This window comes from Anser brachyrhynchus (genome assembly GCF_964034855.1).
Source record: "Anser brachyrhynchus genome assembly, chromosome: 10".
Classification (NCBI taxonomy): Eukaryota; Metazoa; Chordata; class Aves; order Anseriformes; family Anatidae; genus Anser; species Anser brachyrhynchus.
Genome location: NC_137705.1, coordinates 13973444 through 13994632, shown reverse-complemented (window position 1 = coordinate 13994632; position 21189 = coordinate 13973444). Strand labels below are relative to the sequence as shown.

General features: G+C 42.7%; 1 long non-coding RNA gene across 1 annotated transcript; it reads left to right on the top strand.

Annotated features, from left to right (window-relative positions):
* Positions 1-1980: 1980 nt before the first annotated feature.
* On the top strand, positions 1981-19805 carry LOC308200660. Its single transcript, XR_013955740.1, has 3 exons — positions 1981-2546; positions 17046-17161; positions 19415-19805. It is a non-coding gene; the product is annotated as an uncharacterized lncRNA (long non-coding RNA).
* The last annotated feature ends 1384 nt before the right edge of the window (positions 19806-21189 follow it).

Genomic DNA, 21189 nt, shown 5'->3' with positions numbered 1-21189 from the left:
AGCGTTAGTCAACAGCAGGCACCCCATTCCAGCAACCTAACCTGCCTGACAACCTGGATTTTGAAAAGAAGAAATATGACAGAAAATGATAATGTGCTTTTTTGGACACGTATGGAGAATTACTCCCAAGCTTAAGGAACATGAAGGAGCTTGCTTGTATTTATAGCAAATGAGCAGCGGACTTTGGTACTGTGGGCTAACCAGAGGGGAGAATGTGGGTGTCAGAAGTGATGGAAAGATGGTAGCCTGCAGGGAAAAGTTAGAGAATACTGATCTAGATTGATCCTACCTAACATTATGTACTTACCTACGGTGCTTCAACCAGAAATGTAATTGTCCTGGGTTCTTTCTAGGGTCCATGGAAAGCAAGAGGCTATTGAGGATCTGCTTTATACTCTGGAGGTGTTTCTTTCTCCACTTACATAGAGGGAACTCTGTATGGTGAGGTTTCTATTTCAGATGCCAAATTTAAGTAGCCGAAGTTGGATGTGATGAATCTGGGCTTTGGAAATTATGGGTGTCCTGTACCTGTCTTATAGAAGATACCTTGTTTTCCTACAGTACCTGTGTCTAATACAAAGAAGGTGAGTGTGTGACTGGTCTAGGAGTGGACCACAGTGACCTCCTGAAGCACTGACATCTAAATACCCGAAGTAAACACACCTGCCACTGACTCAAGGTACAAAATTAACCTGAGTCACTTGCCTTTTCCTCTCCTTGATGGATATCCTTTCCCTACCCTTTCCATTTCCGTTACGTCTATATCAGCATGCATGAGAGAGAGAAAGTGTAAATAGAGTCCGGGCACATGATAAAGAGCAGGGTAATACATTTTTTATTCCCACCAGTTAGGGATGACAGCATCACATATTTACTCTCAGTGAGTTGTGGATGTTTGCTTCTAACAAATGTAAATCAGCAGTGTGGTACTGTGCCATCCATCACTCAGTATTTTCAGACCATTCCAGAGTTGCTGAGGTTGTACCTGAACTCACTGATGTTATTAATAGGGGTGGCAGTGATAACAAGTTGCTTTGATGCCTTATTTCCCAGTGGGGTTCTGTCCTGCACAGTGTCTGTATTTTTCCAGCCTTGACTTGTCTTTTTGCCCCTCTGGCGTTTGTGACAGTCTTCACTGTAAACACCTTGGGGAAATAATGATCATTTTCGTCGCTGGCACTTGGAGCTGCCCACTTTGTCTGTCAGCCTTCCTAAGGGTCCTCGTGGCCCGTCATGTCCCCTCAAATGGCTCCAAACAAGAGCAGCACACCTGGCTAACCTTCAGTAATACAGGAGAGGAAAGCCAGCATCCGAGGATCTCTTCTGTCAGCCGGTGTGCTGGGCACTGCTGCGTAATAGCAGGAGGTGGGAGGGGAATAAAGAACAAGAAAGCAAATGATTGATTTAGAGAGATGACTGTCTGCTGTCAGAAGCCCATCACCACAGAGCAGGTACAGGGTGATGAAAGCAGCCTTTAGGACCGCTCAGTCACCCTCTCTTTGTTCCCCCCGCTTGGAGGGCAGGGGCAATAGGATGCATGGCTGTGCAATCAGCCTCTCATGGGATTCACAGCTAGTTGCACTTCAGCACGAGAAATGAAGGTGGAATGCCTCCATATTTGCTCATATTTTACAACAGACTAGAAAAACCCCACCCTAGACAATTACCGGTCTCTCCACCTATTCTCCCACTCTCCTTTGTTCCTGCACAGAACTTGTCAGCCTTCCATCCGTAAGAGACGAACTGCAGGCAGGGAGGAGGGGTGAGGGAAGGCTGGGGGCTGGAGCCATTTAAGCTGTCACCAACTCTATCAGTGCATTTAAATCACTGACACAGAATTACAATGCCACATATTGCAGTTCAAAAACAACCAGCCCCATAATTCCCACCAGTGTAGCGTCCTTCCTCCAAGATAATGCGTTTTCTAACTTTATAGTCTATTGGTATACAAAGAGCAGGCAGACTCGTGGTTTGGATAGTGTAGCAAGGATCTGTACATGGAACTTTTTTCCGCTGCTGGGTAAATCAAATTCAAACAGCACAAGTCATTTATGCTCTCCTCTTTCTTTCTATTTAAATGGTTACTGCTGGTAAGCACCATAATAGTTAAGGATCTGTCAGCAATTCCAATACAAAGAAGAGCAATCACATCTTTAAGCAGACTCCCAGTGATGGGCTATAGACTATCAAAGTTAAATAGATTCTTAAAATCCTAGCCGTTAGGGCTGGGAAATCTTTCAGCACTAATAGTGCATGACTGTTCCCAGCAGTGAAGCCATCAGGATAAGTGGCTTAGCCGGTGCTTCTCATCCTGCCCTTGTGGCCACCCCCTTCAGGTCAGGTGTCCCCGCACCCAGCCGCCCCAGTTTTAAAACTTGTCCCCTCAAGGCACCTTCAGGCAGAGAGAAGGCCCTGCTCTTTTGGGGCCATGGTCCTGGCGGGGCGGGCTGAGGCTGGTCTGTCTGTCTCAATGCTTAGTTCTGCAGTTTTTGCCCTGCCAGTGCTCTGGCTGTGCCTGCCATCACAGCGGCCGACCCTCAGAGAAGGTAAGGGACTGTGGTTAGTGCCGGCTGGTAGAGGCCTCCTTTAACTGTGATTTATGGAGTAATTGCCTGTCTGCAGCACATGGATACACCGTTGCCCATGCCTTTGTTCCCCTTGGTTCCTCTTGAATGCACTATATACTAACCATTATCCTCTCTCCCTGGGTTGCCCTTCTCAGAGATACATTCTTCCATTCCCCGAGAGCCACATCAAAGCCAGTAGCTCTGAATTTTTCCATCGATTGTTCTGCACCTTTTCTGGATTTTCTGCAGTTTATTTACAACTCCCATGTGTTACCTAACGCGACTTCTGTATGTGCTTGGTAGTGGTTCTTCTCTGACGGTCCGTAGCAAATGGTCAGGGAATAACAGTAAACAGGGCGCGTGCAGAGTGACCTTTCTCTTGGTATATTTGCCCAGCTCTCGGACGTTTGTGGTGAGAGGACTTCTTGAGACAGAGTTTGGGCTGGGAACAGTAAGGCTGGAGAAAGCGTCTTGCTCATCTGCGTTGCTTGACAGCCACTTCCAAGGCGGGACAGAGACATTTTTTTCCTGATAATCATTTGACAAGATGCTGTAGGAGGACAGTGTGTTCTGATCTGTAAAACTGTTTTCTCTATAAATTCCTGTGAGAATATAAAAAGGAAAATCCAAGAAGACGCTTGATTTTAGATCATATTCTATTTGATTAAAAAAGGGAGACAAAGTGAATAGACTTTATCTTCTTAGTGGGACACTGATTAAAAAGCATGGCATTTCCCTGCTAGTTTTGGAGAATTGCAAATGAAGATTCAAAGACTTTGGTTTCATGGAGAAAAAAATATTTGCATCAAGAGAGTCCGGAGCGTGTAAGCAGAAACTACAACCAAATTTGGTACAGCCCCATTTTGAGACAAGTTGACTTAGTAAATGAGTGGAGAAAAATAAGTTATTCGAGTTGTTTCAGCTTGTCATTATAATTCCCTTTCTGAGGACTGCTGCTACCACAGCACAGCTGGCTGAAAGGAACGTGTGAGCGTTGCTTCAGTGCAAAGTCCAGCAGTTTTGCCTAAGAGCAGCCTGAATTGTACAGAGCTGTTGGCTTTGCTCTAAAATACGCTAAGCAGCTCTCACAACTCATCCCACCAGTTCTGCTACAGACAAGAAAAGTCTTTGACTTGCGTAAGCGCTGCTCTGCAACAACTAAAACACCAGCGTGTTATCAGCATTAATTTTCTCCTAAATCCAAGACATGGCACATACCAGACACTATGAAGAAAATTAACTCTATCCCAGCTGAAACCAGGACAGTACGTGTAAACCACCCTCATGCTGTGCCCTGATGTTCCATTTGGTCTCATCTTTTAAAAGAGTCCCACCACTGGTGCTCTTCATTCCACAACTGGTTGAATAACTGTCACTGCAGCAGCAGATTGAATGTCTCTGTCCTAGTGAAAAGCAAGGAATCAGATTGCTTCCTCTACTTTTCCCCTATACTCCTTTATTTCTGGCTGCTTTGCATATTGCTTTTTACTTGACAGGTGCCACATTCTGGTCATTTTCATTTAGGGTAGGTAACTGTCCTCCAACAAAGTTGTTGGAAGTATGGAAAGAGTTTAAGAGAGAGCAATTCAGAACGGAATGTATCGCTGCCGTAATGTACCCAGATTCCTCTCACCAAAACTGAAAGCTCAGCCCTCCCATGCTCTGCAACAGCGCTGAGACACAGTAACAGCCTTGCACACACACCTGTATGTTTTAGGGATGTCTCAGCACATGAGTTTGAAGTTCTGTGTGCCGTTCATCCACGTCTTAGGACAGATTCCTCTGGGTTCCTCTCACTTCCACAAAAGGTCACAGTGCTTGTCGTTTATTTGATTCCTGCAGAATCACCTCAAACCAAAGTACATCTAACCTGATTTCTCTGCTTTTGTTTTCTTTAAGTCAAAGGTGTTTTGTGGCACTGATCTCCTGAGTGTGGAAATACAGCAGGAAGTACACTTGATATCACCACACTGCCGGGCATAACGATTACTCAGCAGACTGCGAGATATGAATTTAGTCATCTCACATCAGTTCCTAGCAAGGCAGGGCCTCAGGGAAGTCATCACATGGCTGGTCTTCGTCACAGAACAGTGCTGGAAGTGGCCTCGCACACCCAGAGGTATCCTGGCTGAGCACAAATGACACACAGAAACGCAGTACGGGCTAGGCTGCGCCCAGCTGGGGAATCTTCATTTCTCATGGTGCCTTTCCCAAGGGGTGGTTAGACTTTAAGTAGCCATGTCCTTCAGAGCAAAGAGAAGCATAGATTTTCCTAATTCTATTCACCTTTAAAACACTAAGCTGCATGTGTTTGTGGGAACAGGTATTCACTGTTCCTTGAGCAGGATTGTAATTCTTCTGCAGAACATGAGAGCCATGATTAGGAAGCCAGGATTGCTCTGTTCACAGGAATCCTGCCATTGTCTTTGATTGCATGGTATTAACTGTAAATTATACCCTTTTGGAGACCGCATGTAAAAATAAAATAAAAAAAATTGTCAAAAGACAGAGAAAATATTGATTCCGGAGGTAGCGGAAACTATGGCTTGGTTAAATTAGAACCTTAAAAAATAATAACAAATGAGCCTTTGTGAGGGTGAAATAGGGACTAGGAGAAGAGGGCTGTGATTCTTCTCATAGGCTCATGCAAATTTTAAGTAGCACCATTGCAGGCAATGAAATGTCACCAGTTTAAGTAAGAATCCCGCTCAAGTTATCGGTACAGGGTAACAGGATTATTATTAAGGTGCTGGTAAACTGGATTCCTCTTTAATTGAAAGCATAATATATAAATAAAAATGGAAAAATAACAGCTAAAACCTTAGACTGCTGTTAAGACCTCTCAGATTTCTTATGCCATTTCAACCTACTAGTGACACAAGCTTCCATGTCAGCTTGTTCTCAGGAGTCAGCTCTGTCTGTTCTACGCTGATGACAGATACCATTGCAATCAGCCACCCTACAATTTAACTGGTAAACTGGAATTGCAACTGGACTTTGTCTCACTCCAGTCTCTGGAGGCCTCCCTGCGGAAGCTTTGGAGGTGCAAAATGGTGGTAGAATTATAATCACTAAAACTCTTTAAGCTTGAGGCTGCTGAAAGCTGAGGGTAGATAGCCTGGAGAGATAATGGGCTTGCAGAAAAAGCAAAGCATAGAACAGATGGCTTTTTTTCATGGATTCATAGATTTTAAAGCCAGAAGTGTCTATTAGATCACCAAGTCTGGCTTGTTGCATGGCATAGGACAGAGAATTTCACCCAGAAATTCCTGTTTCAAGCCCATAACTTCTGGCTGAGCTAAAGTGTGTATCTTTAGAGCACACATGCTGTGGATGCAATTCAGACCTAACAATTCTATGAATCTATTTATCTTTACCAGTTATGGGATATGTGCCTGGCTGTCCCAGCCTTGCCTGTTAAAGAGGCTAAATGAAGGTCACTGGGCAAAGACTGAAAAGGAAAAGGAAAAGAGCTTAGCAAAGCTTTGAACAAATATCCAGGACAATGGCTGCAATTTAATACCTATTGGTGGACTGCTTTATCTACTGCGTGGTGCACTGAATGAACACAATGTACGTTCAGTAGGCTTCTACTCCCTCATCCCTGGCAGAGTTTGGTTTTCTTGTAAGCTCAGCACACAAACACGACCCGAAACCTACACTTTCTCTCCCGAATTTCTCTGTTCTTAAGAGTTCACCCCTAAGATTCCCACAGTCCTAGATCTTTGACCAAATCAACCATTTTTTGCACCCTTACAAAGTAGTCTGGAAGCCCTTTTTCCACCCAGACCAACTCACTTCAGCTCTGCAGTGATTACTCAGAATTCTTATGCGGAGTTCTAGCAGGAGAGCATTTCTTTCTTCTGTGCAGCATCTGCCACCACTTCAGTCCAAGGCAGATTGGCACTTGCATCCTCTTGCCTTGCAAATCCATGAGTAAATCTGTATATCTGCTACTGTCCTTTGTGCCCCAAGCACGTATTTATTGCATGAAGATTATTTTCTTTTTACCTTTCTGAGTCTTACTGTACCAGTACAAAGCCTGGATTAGCTATCCTATTATCCTGATTTTTTCCCATCCATGTCTTCTTAGCTGCCTGATTATTGTGTTGATATTTCAGGAAAGGGACACTACAGAGATCATAACAGGGGGAAAATGCAGTGGCTTCTGAGGTGGTAACCAAAGGATTTTAAGTAGATTTTTATGACATATTATTTGCAATTTGAAGAAATGTATTTCATGACCTAGGAAGTCCATATGTTGTTCATATCACCCTTTTCTCTCTCTCTCTGTCCCCTCTCTCTTTTTTTTTTTTTTTTGGTGGGGAGAAATAGGCCACAGATCTTTGCAGACTTCCTCTCCTCTGTTTCAGTGATGTTCACTGCTTTTCCAGAGCCTAACTCACTGGAAATCATTATGTATCGATGTAAGACAGACCAGACTGGGGCTCCTTTAGCACTTTATCCCAATACTCCTTGAAAAGCAAGAGGGTCTCTGTAGACTGGGGGAGCAAGGCTGTGAGATTATCTGGTCCAGGGGATAAAAGCCAGCCTGTTATCTCACTTCTCGTCACAGGCATAAAAAACATTTTTTTATGTGACAGTTTAGCCAAATCACCTCACTATCAGCAGTTATCTCCTGTATGTTTCTGTTAATAGGTATTCTCATGGAAAGGTTATGATAAAAGAGCTGGGAAGGAAGTGAAGGAGTTACAGTGGGTGGTGAGAAAGAAGGAAGCACAAGTAACCTGAGCATGACACATTCTCATGAAGCCTGTCTTTTATTTCCTATGTTTAGAGAAAACAGTTCTCAGTTTATGGCTTTTGTTCAATCAGAGAGAAAATGAGCTATAAAAGCAGAGACAGGAAGGAGTTAAACAATTTCCAATTCAGTGTGTTACAATTTGCTTTAGTAATAATAATAAAAAAAAGAACAATACTGCGAAACATAATTTTTAAAATGAAGACTACTAAATCAATAGGCGCTACATGACTAATCATTTTCTATTTTCTTAGTGGAGGAAGGTAGAGCTGTGATCAGAAATCAAAAGCACAGGTCTCCAGCTTCTCCGCAATTCTGACAAATTCTGCTTTACTGTAATCCACAAGAAAGGAGATTTTCACATGAGCATAAACTAATGCTGGTAAATGGCATTAGAATCGCTGCCCACTAGCATCATCTCATTTTGTGGAAAGATAATGAAATCCATTTGATGCTAGATGAGTTAATTCCCAAAATACCCACATTTGTTGGCAACTGAGTGTTTCAGCCTGAGACACAGAGGTCAGGGGTGATTTCATCACTTACACAATCTTCAGTTGTGGTGGGACTTCGCATAATAGCTACTTAAGCATGTGTTTGACTTGAAGCATGTGAATACTCCTGTCAGCTTCAGTGAGGCTGCAGGCTCTGTAAAAAAGGCAGGTGCTTCAGTGCTTCTTGAACCTGCCACTCCAGTAGTAATTTGGAAAATCCTATTTGTACAAATAGTTCTCAAAGTAGCAAACAAAGGTGAGCAAATACTCTCTCTAGACATTGAATGTCCCAGAAGCACACAGCATTGGTAGAAGATGGGAAGAAGGCACTCAAGAATGAGATTTTATTGTGCATTGCTGTTCCTCAAATCACTCAGAAAATTTCAACCCAGATTTCACATCTACCCAGGGCCTTCATAGCCCTCTGGCACTTAACTGCCCCTTTGCTCTTAATGGGTTTGATAGTAGATGTCTTTGATACTGTACCTTCTTAGAAATAAATGAAAGTGTGCTGGCTAATGGTTGTAGCATTTTTCTGTGCAGTTTCTTACACCCTAAAGGTCTCAGCACAGCTTTCATAGTCGAATGCATCCTAGTACCAGGTAGAGTGCAATAGCTGTTTGTCAGGACAAAGCAACCGACCCAAAAGTTTTCACCATTTAACAGTTTTACCATTGCATTCTGCCCGCTCACACAGCCCATTTGGCATGTGGACAGTGTCGTGCACAGAGCGGGGGGAGTTATGCACGACTGGCTCATTGCTGATGGGACCTGGGGAAGGAAGGGACGAATGCATCCGGGAAATTGTCACTAAGCATAGTGTCCATCGTGCTGAGGATTTTCTATGCCGATTCCTGCTACTGTTCCGTGTTGGACAAGGTAAATGCCATTCACATCTGAAATCTCTGTGTTCCCAGCTGGCTCCACTTGCACAGCTCCTGTCTTGTTGCACGCTCAGGGTTCTGGTTCCCCAGTAACAGGGCAATGTGGATGCTTCTCTCTCTCTTCCAACAGGGAGACATTCTGACCTGCATTTAAAATGCAGCACCGCTTGGTAGCATGCCTCCAAGTAGACAACCTGAAGAGTGCAGAATATTAACTACTAAGCAATCAGGTAACATTTAAATAAACACACATTTTTTTGTGGGTGAGCAGCTACAACTGCTCGCATAAAAACCACAGAGAAGAAAGGAAACAGATACACTTCCAGTAACTAGCCTCCTGGAGCAGAAAGCAGCCAATCCATCTGCTTGAGCTGAAGCGTTTGCATGAGCTTGGCCTTCCCCACAGAGGGGATGGCTCAGCAGAGTGGTGAGCATGCAGAAGCTTGAAATGCCCATTTGGAAAACAGCCTCTGAAAAAGAGGCTGCTTTCCAAACAGGCATTTTGAAGACTTCAGTGAGGAGGAAACAGCCCTTCCCAGTGATGCTCAGTGTTGTTGTGGGGCTCACAGATGAGGAAGGGTTAGAGTCAGTCATAAATAACATGCAGATCTTTTCCTCTGTAAACATTAGAGCATCTTACGTGGTATGGGGAGCAGTCTTTGTCCCCGTTATGCCAGTACAGAGAATGAGGCAGGGAACATAACTTCTCCAAGGGAGCAAAACCAGTTATTCTCTCTCCTGCATGCCTGTGACTAGTCTTCATGTGCTCCCATGAGCTCTTGTGTGCTGCAGTCCACAGTCCCCTGTGCTTTTCCAGCACAGTTTTTGAAAGGTCCATAGTGTAAAACATATCACTGAAAAGATACAGCTTAGTTTTTTTAAAGAGGTTTATTTTTAACATGGTCCAGTTTACAACATGGCTCCCAGAATGACAACATGCTGAAATGCTCTGTTGGACATGTACAAGAGAGTGACTCGCAGCACGTAACATTCTGGTACAGGAACTGCTTAAGCTGTGTTCTCTGCCAAAGCCTATGTAAGAGGAAAACTGCACCCGGCAAACCGAGCAGTAGTAACTGCGAGTGATGTTATCTAAGCAGATCAAAACCCACTGTTGCTTCTGAACAGTGATGGATAAATTGACATAAACAAAAGGAGTTTTCATTCGGCAGAAAGTTCTTGGGTACCTTTTCTAGCACATACTCAGATACCCACTGAAAATTACTGGGCAATATGCAAGAACAAACACACTGGTTTAGCAAAATTCCTTTTGCAGTTGAGCCTGTGTTTTGAAGGTTCCTGCTTTAGTATACAAGTGTTTGTGGGAGATTAGTACTTATTAACTAATAACCTTTGATTATATTTACTCCCACAGCTGATTTTCTCAGGTGTTTGTCACATAAAAGCAGAAATAAGCTTCAGTGACACAGATTGTTCATGGTTCAGTCTGCAGAGTTTTGTAATTTCTTGGCAACTAAGTGATGGATTACTATTTTCTGTAATAATCTCTTTCCTGAAAGGTCTTTCATGCAAGGACTCTGGGGTAATTAGAAAAATAATAACCTTGCAATACCCTCTTGATCTGTTTTTAATGAAATGAAGTGTGGGGAGGGTAGGTGCTTTGTCCATAGTCAAATAGTGAGTAAGTAGCAGAAGTGAAAATAGAGCCCAGGAGTCCTAGTTTCTACTCCTTCCCTCTAACAAGCAGTCAACTTCCAGTGCCCGCTTGGTTATTGGATGCTTAAAGGCTGTCGGCTGTCTTTTTTTTTTTTTTAAATACAGAACAGAAAAAAAAAACTAACAACATATCGTATGGGGAAATCTTGCACTGGTACAAGCTTGATCAGATTAATTAGCAGACTTGTGCTGGGTCCTCAGTTAGTTTTCTGTGACTCAGTCATGATTTATTGAGCACATCCCAGACATTCATAAATGACACCTTTAAAACAGATTTGTGAAGTATCACCTCCATTCTGAAGACAGGGAAATATAAGCACAGAGTGGATGAAGTTGGATGAAGTTACTTACCCAAATTCATAGAGGGAATCTTGGACACACCTGTGAATTATACTAACAAATTTTGTTTTTCCTCAGAAAAGTCTCGTCTCAGTTAGACTGCATTGTTTCTAGAATTAAGAATGAGCATCCCCGGCTGGGCAGTAAAACCCAAATGGGGGTTCTGGACAGTGGACCGAGTAGTTTCCAGGACCTCAGCCTTGAATTCAGAAGATTCAAGTTTCTAAAACTATAGTATAAACCTAACAAATGCCAAAGGCTGCCAATCTGACACCAGTCTTCACAAGTCAGTGGAGGTGCAGTGCCACTGCAAAATTGTGCTGTCCATGTGCGTCAGAATATATGAGGAAGGAAAGGTAATATGGGAACAGAAAATGTTGCACCAACACACCTAAGTTTCTAGAGAAGCTAGTGAGATCAGAGTGACTGTTCTAGAGAAGATTGTATAGTTGCCCTTGTAGAAGGGCAGGAAGTTCTGTGCAACAGGATGTGCAACCATGTAATTGCCTCTGGCTTAGCTGCAGGGGTTTGCCTTTAAAAAGGGGCTGGGGGAATTCTGTAGCTCTTGAAAGGCAGCACTAGATCTTCATTCTTACCTTTCATTTCTAAATCCTCTAAACCCCTGTTTTTTTTATTTCCTGGGCTATAACTATAAGCTGCCTGAATTGCTGGTTTTCAATCCAATTTCCACTAGTCCTGTCACAAAATCTGATAAACAAAATACTCTTTTCTCAGTAGAGTTGGCACCAGGTTGAAAGCAGTGAAGACTGAAGTCCTGCCTGTGTGCTTTGAGGTGGCATTCCTCAGGTAATGTCACTGCAAGCTCTCCAAACTTCGCTGCACCACCTTGTCTCACTGTCCTAGAGGAGTCACCCCTAGGATTCACTCTTTGTGGTCCATTTGCAGTAATATTCCCTGGTCAGGTCATCACCTGAGGGGAATGAAACCAGAACCCCTGGTTTAAAAATGAAAGAGTTGGTTGGAATCAAAGACCAGTTAATGTACTAACAGACTCATGTTCTTGTACAGGACCTGACTTCAATGCCTTTCACAGAATATTTAATGTATGTTTAATGGAAAGATCTGTCTGTCAGTTCTTTGAATCATAAACCAGGTACAGTAATTACAGAGTCATGCTGGTCAGTGTTGATTTTCTACCAAATAGTACAGACTCTTCATCCCATTCCCAATTCCATGTCATCTGTCTCTAATTAGATCAAACGTGGGTAACTTTGCTTCTTTTCTGGAGGGAAAACCATGTCTTCACAGATAGCTTGATGCCATCTGTCAAAGGCAAATGAGAATGTCCATCTTTACATTTGTGAGTGAAATTGTATTCAGGATGTTGGAGAGACATGTAATGTTACTGGGCAATGAAGTGAAGAGACTGTTATTATACCTCCGTATATTAAGATCCTTGTGGCTGAAACAGGGAGGAGCAACACTGCTCTAGGCTGAGCAAAAATGCTTTCTTATGTCACCATCGTGGCATGCAGCAGCTCCTATGCATAGCCTTGTCTCTGCCTGTTACAGGCACATGCAGGCGTGTGCACAGTCACACAGTCATACACAAACATTGTGACACAGCAAAAACTGTCTGCAAGAAGAGAGAGCTAAAAAAGGCTGATAGAATGATAACACCATCCAAACTTCCTGCCAGGGTGTGCCGTGGGTGGCAGAATAAATCTACTTCTCTCTGGGAACAGCTGCCTGCTGGAAAGAGCCAGGCGGTGTCTTAGCTTTGCATTGCATTTTATTAGCAAAGGGTTTCTGGACAGTGGTGTTTCTCACTAGACCGATCAGCGTGATAGATCAGCCATTCCAGGGCTGGAGGCAGAGGAGTTGCAGAACAGTTCCTTGCTCGTGGAGACTTGGCAGAAGAGGAAGCAGCTAAGGGATACGCTTTAGCTGTAGGAGGAAGAAGGACAGGGAGATGCATCCCAGTTTGTTCATGAGGAACATTAGTTGCTCACAGGAAAAGGAATGTTCTCTGGAAAACAGTTCTTCGTTATTTTATGTGTTGCAGCTCCAGGGAAAAGGGAAGGACCACTCTGCTGTTCATTTGCCAGGGTGTCTAAGCCTGTGCTTGTTAATACAGAGAAGTTGATCGCATCCTTTTGGTATATTCAGACCAGAGCTGGCAGTTGCATGGGCTGTCTGCCCAGACAAACCTTGTTTCTCCACTGCCCAGAGCCTCGCCATTTCCACCTTACAAAACCTGTGTCTGCTTTGGCCATAACAAGGCCATCCTCACTCATGCCTAAATCTGTTACCACTCTGACTGAGCAGCACGTCTTGCTTGCAGCTCTGGATATGTTGCCTAATAACCAGCTACACATAATGGTCTGTCACCTAACAAAATGAACTTCTGACTACAAACAAACAAGCAAGCAAACAGGAATTTACTTTGCTCATAGAAATCCGCACTTATATGGGGAAAGTCTAATGACGTTTGAAGGGCCAGAGGACTGAGCATTTATCAGAGGGCTCGCTATGCCCCAGTCCTACAAAGCAGCTCAGCAGAGCCCAGCATTCTGCAGGAACCTCACAAGGATTGCAAGTATCAATCAGCCCGTGCTGGCCCATGGATAAGGCTGAGTCAAGCTCTGACAATCACTTTCACAGGGATTTTACCTCAGTAGAGTGGGTTAAGAGTACCTTGTGCAAAGGTCTCCCAGTCCAAATGGCATATAGGAAAAGAAGAGCCATCTACAAACACTGGGCCATCCAGATTTTCTGAGCTTTCTATTTGTTATGAGCATTTCCATGTCATTTCAGTTAACTTCATAAAAATTAAAATATTTACGAAAATAATATCAAAAATCATTATCAAGTATTCTCTGCACTGAGAATATGTTTCAGTAAACAAAATATTTGATAACTCTCTGCATCATTGTTTCTTTACTAAACATGTGGTATTCAGCAAGTAAAAGTTCAGATGTGTTTTGAGAAAAAAAGTGGTAGAAAAATATTGACAAAAATGTCATGGGTTCCTGACAAAGAAGAAATGGGTCTATTTCAAACCGTGTGAAAAGGAAAGAGAGTTGAAATATCATTCAAGATGGGTTTATGTGCCTGAAAGCTTTTCTCATTTTTTTTTTCCCCAGCTATACTGATTGGTCTTTTAGAAGATATTAGCCTTATTGACATCCTTAGATAATCACAGCACAACATTGCTGCCACAATCTTCTCTCTAAATTTCAGCCTGTGTGATTGGAGTGCACCTGGCCGGAGGCTCTGAGCCGGTGCCACGTCCTGAGGCCGGCTGCCAGAGATTCGGAGCCCAGCCCTGCTTGCTCCGTAGCACTCCAGCGGTCCAGGGGCAGCTCTCTTCACGCCCTAAGGACTCTCAGCTTCCTCGGTCCTTCCCCCAGCTTCCTCACACGCGCTGTGACCCTAGGTCTTGTGCTGTGGGGAAAGAGCCCAGATGGCCTCTGTGAGGAGCATGTGAAACGGGCAGGATGGCTCTTCTGGGGAGAGGCCTTCCTCCTCCTGCTCTCCCTCCTTCCCTGTGTGCTGTGGCTGAGGATGCTCAGTCCCATCAGACATTTGTTTGGGTAAAGGCCGCCTCTGGTGCACAGTGCTCTGTGCTCTGGGTGCCCTGTGCGTGAGGACTTGATGTCTTCCTTACGGTGTGGTGGGCCTTTAACGACGTTAGCATTTCTTGTGACCCCTAGAGTAAAACCTGGTTGATAACCAGATTTTATACAAAGCGATGCTAATTCCTGTTTAATTTTCTCCCTTTTATTACTAATCATATCACTGCAAAATGTAGTTTACAGCAATATAAATAGGATCCATTGCTGGAGGGAATTGTGCAGCTTCTGTCAATTTTTCAGCACCCAAATGTGAAACAGAAGCAATTAAACTCTGAGGGGAAAAAAGTAACAGTGTGGAACACATCAGAAATCGGGTCATGAATTCACACAGATGGGAAAGCCAGGAAGCAGTGGGAAAGCAGGATTTTGATTGACTCACCGTCAACAGTAAATGAGCCATTGGCAGTTTACTGTCAATTTTTTGCCTTTTAATCTGCAAGTTCCAGAGGTGATGGCAGCCTCCCCGACCCACTGCTTGGGGATGGGAGGGGAGGGAAAGTGGGGCAGCAAGAGCCACGGCTGGAGTTCGGGTGAGAACAGGGGATGGGGTCAGCATCACAGAGGGAGGAAGGCGATTTTATTGTTCCCTAAATATGATGTGTGGAGCTAAATTTAAACAATATCCAGGCAATACAGTCGTGGGTGTTAAAAATATGACACCCAGAAGGGATCATGAGGTCTCTGCAGATTAAATAATAATAGCGTTGTGGTAGTAATTAGAGGCATTGACCAGATCCAAACCCCACTGTGGGAATTGCTATACAAATATAGCTAAGGATAATTATGGCTCCAAATGGTTTATAAAGCAAAGGGGAGAGAGGAAGGAGCAGAAGCCTCCCAGCTGAAGGAAGGAGCGATGGGACCCTCACAGGGCTTCAGCATCATTTGGGAACATGCATGGCACAGCCGGTGCACTTCTGTTTGCCCTAAGAGAGCATCCGCTGAAGAGGCTGTGAGGAAAAGGGAAGTGATGAGCAAATCACTCCTCTCCTGTGGCAATCCAGTTTTCTCCACTGGAAATCCAGGACAGGGGCACAAGCCTAGGGGGCACACCAGGGTCGGACCCACCACGAGCTGCCAGAAACCTATCATCTGCCTTGCTTGCTAGGATGTGCCTGGGGTCTGGCCCAGGCTCAGAGGGACTTGTGGGATTTTCACACCACACAAGAAACTACGAGACTTGGCAAACCATGGAAGGTTAGCATGCAGAAGCTCAGTATATATTTTCTTTTCAAGCAGCAGCACAGCACTTCTGAGAATGAAACAATCATTTATAAAAGTAACCTTGCAGCAAAGCTTCAAGGGGGAGTTATACATGCCAGCAAATTTTCACTGTTTATTCATTCTAGACATACTTATAGACTAATTCTCCTCTTACTCTGATTTTATATCAATTATTCGCCATTGATTGAGTGGAGTTAATTTAAATTTACAGCAGCGTAAGTGAGGAAAAGCAGCTCATAATCAGTAGCAAGTTGATTCTGCCACCTTTACTCACCATGAATAGTACCTTACTCATTGAATAATCCTATAAATTCCTCTTGGGGTTTCTTGCAGAATGGGATAATATGTGATCTGAGTAAGGATGGTGAATACTTTTCATACTTTTCAAATCAATTACTCCAGTGGACTGGACTTGGTGATATAGCACCAGATTCTATGTGTACACCCAAAACTGTAGAGAAAAATGACCTGGTATTATTGTGTGTTCTGTAAAAAAATAGCAAGGCCACACCATGATTTATACCCTTGAGTCACAAAGAATTCAAACTTAATCTGAGAGCCCCAGATGTTCAGCTGTGCATTCTTAATAATTTTCTTATGTGTATATTTTAGTGACATTGCTGTGTACTGTGTGGCTTGGGGGTTGGGACAGGTGTGATGTAAGAAAGGAGCAAAAAAGCTGTCACAGCACTATTTGGACAGACACCATTGGAACACTCTTTCCCATGAGAGACAGTCACTTATTTCAGTTGCTTATTTTGTTGTACTTCTGAAGTGACTTCTTGATTTCCTTTTACTGGTAGATAATGAATATGAAATGGCATTACACCAGGGTAGACTCCTCTAAAAATTTTGTCACTAAGAAACTACGTTGACTATTGCAGTCTTTGTGCAGCCTATATGTGTGCAGAAGGGATTTGCTTAATCAGGACTTGCCTTGCTAAGTGTGGCCTAGACATATTCCGGACTATGATAAAAAATTAAAGAGATTAAACTTGGCGAGCACAAGAGGGTGACTTAATTTAAAAGATTTCTATTTTTTTTTAAACCTGAAACAGTCATTTATAACACTGTCAAAGATGAACTCAGGATGCCTCAGTGGTGGCTCTGCATTCCCATTTTAGCACAGCTGTTAAATCAAAGCTCAGAAACTTAAGAAATAACTATTTTAAATGATATGTTTTATTTTTCATACCCAAAACAATTGAATCTTGTTATCACTCAGAAGGCATAGATAAAGTTATAAAATAATTAACTATATATTTATTAATCTTTTGAGAATTATTTATCTCGGAGACGAGCACTCAGCAAAAATTACATTAAATTTTTCTGCAGACAAAACAGAGGCTTAGAATGAAAGTCCTTCTGCAGGGTTATCTGCAGATCTATGCTAGGAGGTGGGATCCGTGCCTCTGCAGAGGAATGTTGAGCCAACCATTTTGCCAGGGGATAGGCCTGTGCCTAAAATTATGTGCTTTTCTTATTTTGCCAATTAAAAGGGACAGGAGAGGAAACAAAGATTAGGAACCATCAGAGAAGATGTCAAGGACAAGCTCAAGAGCCATGTATTTCCTTAACTCCTTAGTCCTTAAGCAAGGCAGACTCCAAAAAGAAGGTACGTTGAAGTTGTAATGCACTGTGGAAACATGCCCATGCACTTAAATATATTTTTGCTGTATTAAAGGAGCAAGCTCTTACTCGCATGTGCTTTGCCAGTTTTGCTGAAATGATTTGGGTCTAAGAGGTGCTTTCTAAGGAGGTGGAGAGGGAATCTCCTCCCGCGCAGATGGAAGGGGTGGCAGCCAAGCATAGTGCAGAAAGCGCCCCTGGCCCAGTCCTTGAGGGCAGAAAGGGGCCAAGATGCTGGCCAGGATCTCGCAGCCTGCGCCTGGTCTGGATGTTGTGTGACAAACGGAAATTGCTTGTCTCTACCTGGCTGCATGCGTTTCCACTTGGTGGGTTTTATATTTACGTGGCTTCAATGGCGGAACACGCAAGTGTGGAAGTGCAGAAATTTTCAGGACATCAAAGTAACCGGGCTTTTTTTTTTTTTAAGAAATTTGCAATTCATTTTATGACAGCAAAAGTACACTCTTTCACCAAATGAAAGTCTGTCCATGAATAAGAGAGATGCAAAGATGTTTCAGTAACTGAGATGGCTACATATCGATGAAACCACTGGTGCCTCATTCGTCTCCTGGTAATACTGATAACAGCACGTGTTTGGCACTGAGATGCAGAGTCAACCTTAATTTTGTACCAAATCCAGGTAGTCCTTGAAAATGGTAGGGCAATTTCTGTGTGTGCAAGCCAAAGCATGGGTTTTGTGTGTGGACAAGACAATGGATATGATCAACACATATATCCATACATGTTTGTGTGGTTTGTGGTGGGTAAGTTGAGAAAATGCAAATATGAATGTGTTTAGATTTGGAAGTACTGTAAATGCAGTGGATGCTGGGAACCTGACAGCAAACCAGGGGTTTCTGGCACTGCTATTGATCTGTTATATGATTTATTTGACCTTCTGCTTCGCTTCAATGCCACTCATTCTCCTGCCTACTTAGACTGTAAAACTTTCAGGAAAAAGGATTATTCCTGGCCTGGAGGATCTTTGATATTATTTGAATCTCTAGATGATTCTGTGATAACCATCATGGTAAAGAACACAGAAAATCTGTTTTAAATACATGGTGGTAAATATTTGGGAGGGAAAAGCTATGGAAACACCAGAAGTAATGGCATAATCTTGCTACGGATACTTTAAAGATGGAAACTAAAAGAGTATGAGAGAAGGGTTGGGGAATGACTGTATATGTAACAGAGGCAAACAGTCTGACTGTATTTAAGGTGGTCCTTTTTAAAAGCAAGTTTATGAAAAGGTGTTTTTCTCTGGCTGTGGGCAGCAGTGAGAACTGGACTCAATGGCCAGTGAATTCCTGTCCTCTGTTCTTGTGTTCAGTGTACAGAGGGAAAGGACACAGAGTCAACGACTTGCATAATAGCATCCAGAATTATTTTTATGTAACTCTGTATTATTGCATTCTGCCTTAGTTGAGAATGAAGTAAATTGTCTGAAGCAATAAATAAAAGCAGCATTATAAATTTCATCAGGGAGAGCAGTTTGACAGAGACGAAGCAACTTCACCATGCAAAGAAAAATTGTGCTTCACTAACCAACCCCATTTTGATTTTCCTGTCTGCAAAAATGAGGCAAGGGGTAAGCAAGTAACAAAATTTTCTGGTGTATTCAAAAAACCAAGGTGTAGGCAATGGAGGGGTCAGCATAAAATGCATAAACATAAGAAGAGTTTTCCAGAAGCAGGGAGCTGCTAGATTGCATAATCGAAACGATGTTAATCTGCGTTTCCTGGTGAGCTGCTGGCCGAGTGATCTGCAGAGTCCAAATCTGCAAAAAGAGATTCAGGGTTGAGAAGACCACAGATGATAAAAAGGAATGTTAAAGACGTGGAACCAAACAAATACATAAGCAGCCCAACAGTGGCTGAAATTTACCCAAAAATATGTTTCACAGTAGTGAATGATTAAAGTTACTACCAGATATTACTGTCTATAATGCTGTATGTAACACAAATAACCTGTAAACCTGGATTATTATAAATTCAAATTCCATTGAGTAAGATCCATGTTGTGTATAATTGGTACATATGAGGTATAAATCTGTGTGTTTCAAAACATGGGGCAGACCTACTTATTGAAGGTGAAGAGTGCTTAGGTTATCTAGCTATATAACTCACCGTGGTTTCTAGGCACAAGAAAAGTTATTTCTTTATTATTAAAAAAAAAAGGACACTAATTTCTTCAGATCCATGGCTTTATTCAGAAGATACTTCTGCTTCATTCAGAGCTTCCTGTTCAGGACAATTTACCTGCTCTTCCCAGTTGATACTTCAGCCTGGTTCAGAGGCCTCCCTTCCCTTTTTTGTTGAGAACAATTCAGTTCCATTGACTTTTAAAGCCAGCATTTTATGTCTTCCTTCTCTTGACAGAAAACATAGTCATTTCAGAGCTGATTAACATTTTTCACAGAAATGTTTTCCCATCAGAAAATGTAGTTTCACCTAAACTGAAATTTTCAATGAGAAAATGTCACTTATGACAAAAATAAATAAATAAATAAAAAGGTTTTCCAGCTGGGAGAAACATAATAAAATATTTTGTTTGGGGTTGACATTTCAATGTAAAAATACTTTTTTTGTTGTTGCAAAATGTTGATTCAAAATTAAAAGTGCTATAACTGAATGACATGTTGGATCATTCTGTTTTGATACAAAATGTCTGGATCTTAACATCTATACTTTATCCCAGATTTTTGACTTTCTGTTCCAGTTTGAAATGAAGAATCATTTTGAAATTCCCCATGGAAGGAAAATTCTATTTTCTCCTCTGCCCTCACATTAGGGGAGAGATCATCACAAAACCGAAGGAGCAGGTAGGAGAGTTGGGCAGCCTCTGTTGTACATTCTGCTTTGTATGTCATGGCTGAGCTGCATGCATTTGGCCAAACTGCTTCTCCTGAGGGACCCCTAGTTGGTTGGGTGGTGGTTTTTTTCCTTAAAATAGATGCAGAACTCTTGACTATATCCCCAGCAGTGCTTTGGAAAATCCTTAAATCCTGCTTGTAAATTAGGAATAACAGTCCTTGCCTGTCTCACATGAGAGGGCTGTGAGTCTTAATTAATTGGTGTTTATAAAATTCTCTCAGATTCTTGAAAGGTGCTGCAGAAATCTAAAATTGTATTTACTGAAATGAATGATTCAGGTGACGTAGGTACAAACACTGAGCAAACCCAGCTGCTACTGTCAACAAGTGCAAATCAGTTGGGTTGAACATCGCCTCTAATCCTCTCTGCCATGTTCTGATCTCCCTTCCTTGGGTTCTTTTTCTCACCCCCATTTTTATGCATAAATGTAAAGCAGTACTTTTCAGTAGGCTGAACAGTAGTAGTAATTAAAAACATAGTTTCTTCTGCTGTTTATGATGCACAGAGTTCCACAGAAAGCTTCCCCAGTGTTTCAGTTGCAGCCAGATAATCGTGCCTCTCTCCCCTTGTTTTCTCTATCTGCACAGTTGACATCATCTCTAGCTCAGGCACATAGACATGGGGCTGCAAAAGTTGTGTGATCAGGATAGAAAATGTTGCAAACCAAAGTGGATAAGGAAGGAGGCTTTATCTAAGCTTTAGCCAAGACTCCGTCTTACATTGCCTGGCATTCAGACACTTAAGGTATATTTCCACAGAGAGTTGAAGTGCAGACCGTATCAACGGTGCAAGAGGAAGAAGACGGGCCAGGGTTCTCAACCACATCGCATGGCAGTTTCTTGTTCTCTCCTTTTCATGGTTCTTCAGGCCAGCAGCTTGCACTGGCACCAAGCCAGTCGTCTACTTGCCCATGTCAGGAGTGCTGCTCTGCTCCATGCTTGCATGGACATCAAAAAATAAAAGCATAAACATCAGTTGTATCAAATTCAGCAGGGTTTGAATGAAGTCTTTTGTTTTCAGTAATCCTCTTTTTTCCTCTTCTCCTTTCTCTCTCTCCTCCTCCATCTCCCTCAGCATCTCTCCCCCTTTCCACATTTGCATCTGGATTTTGTCATTCAATGGTCAAACATGGTTCTGC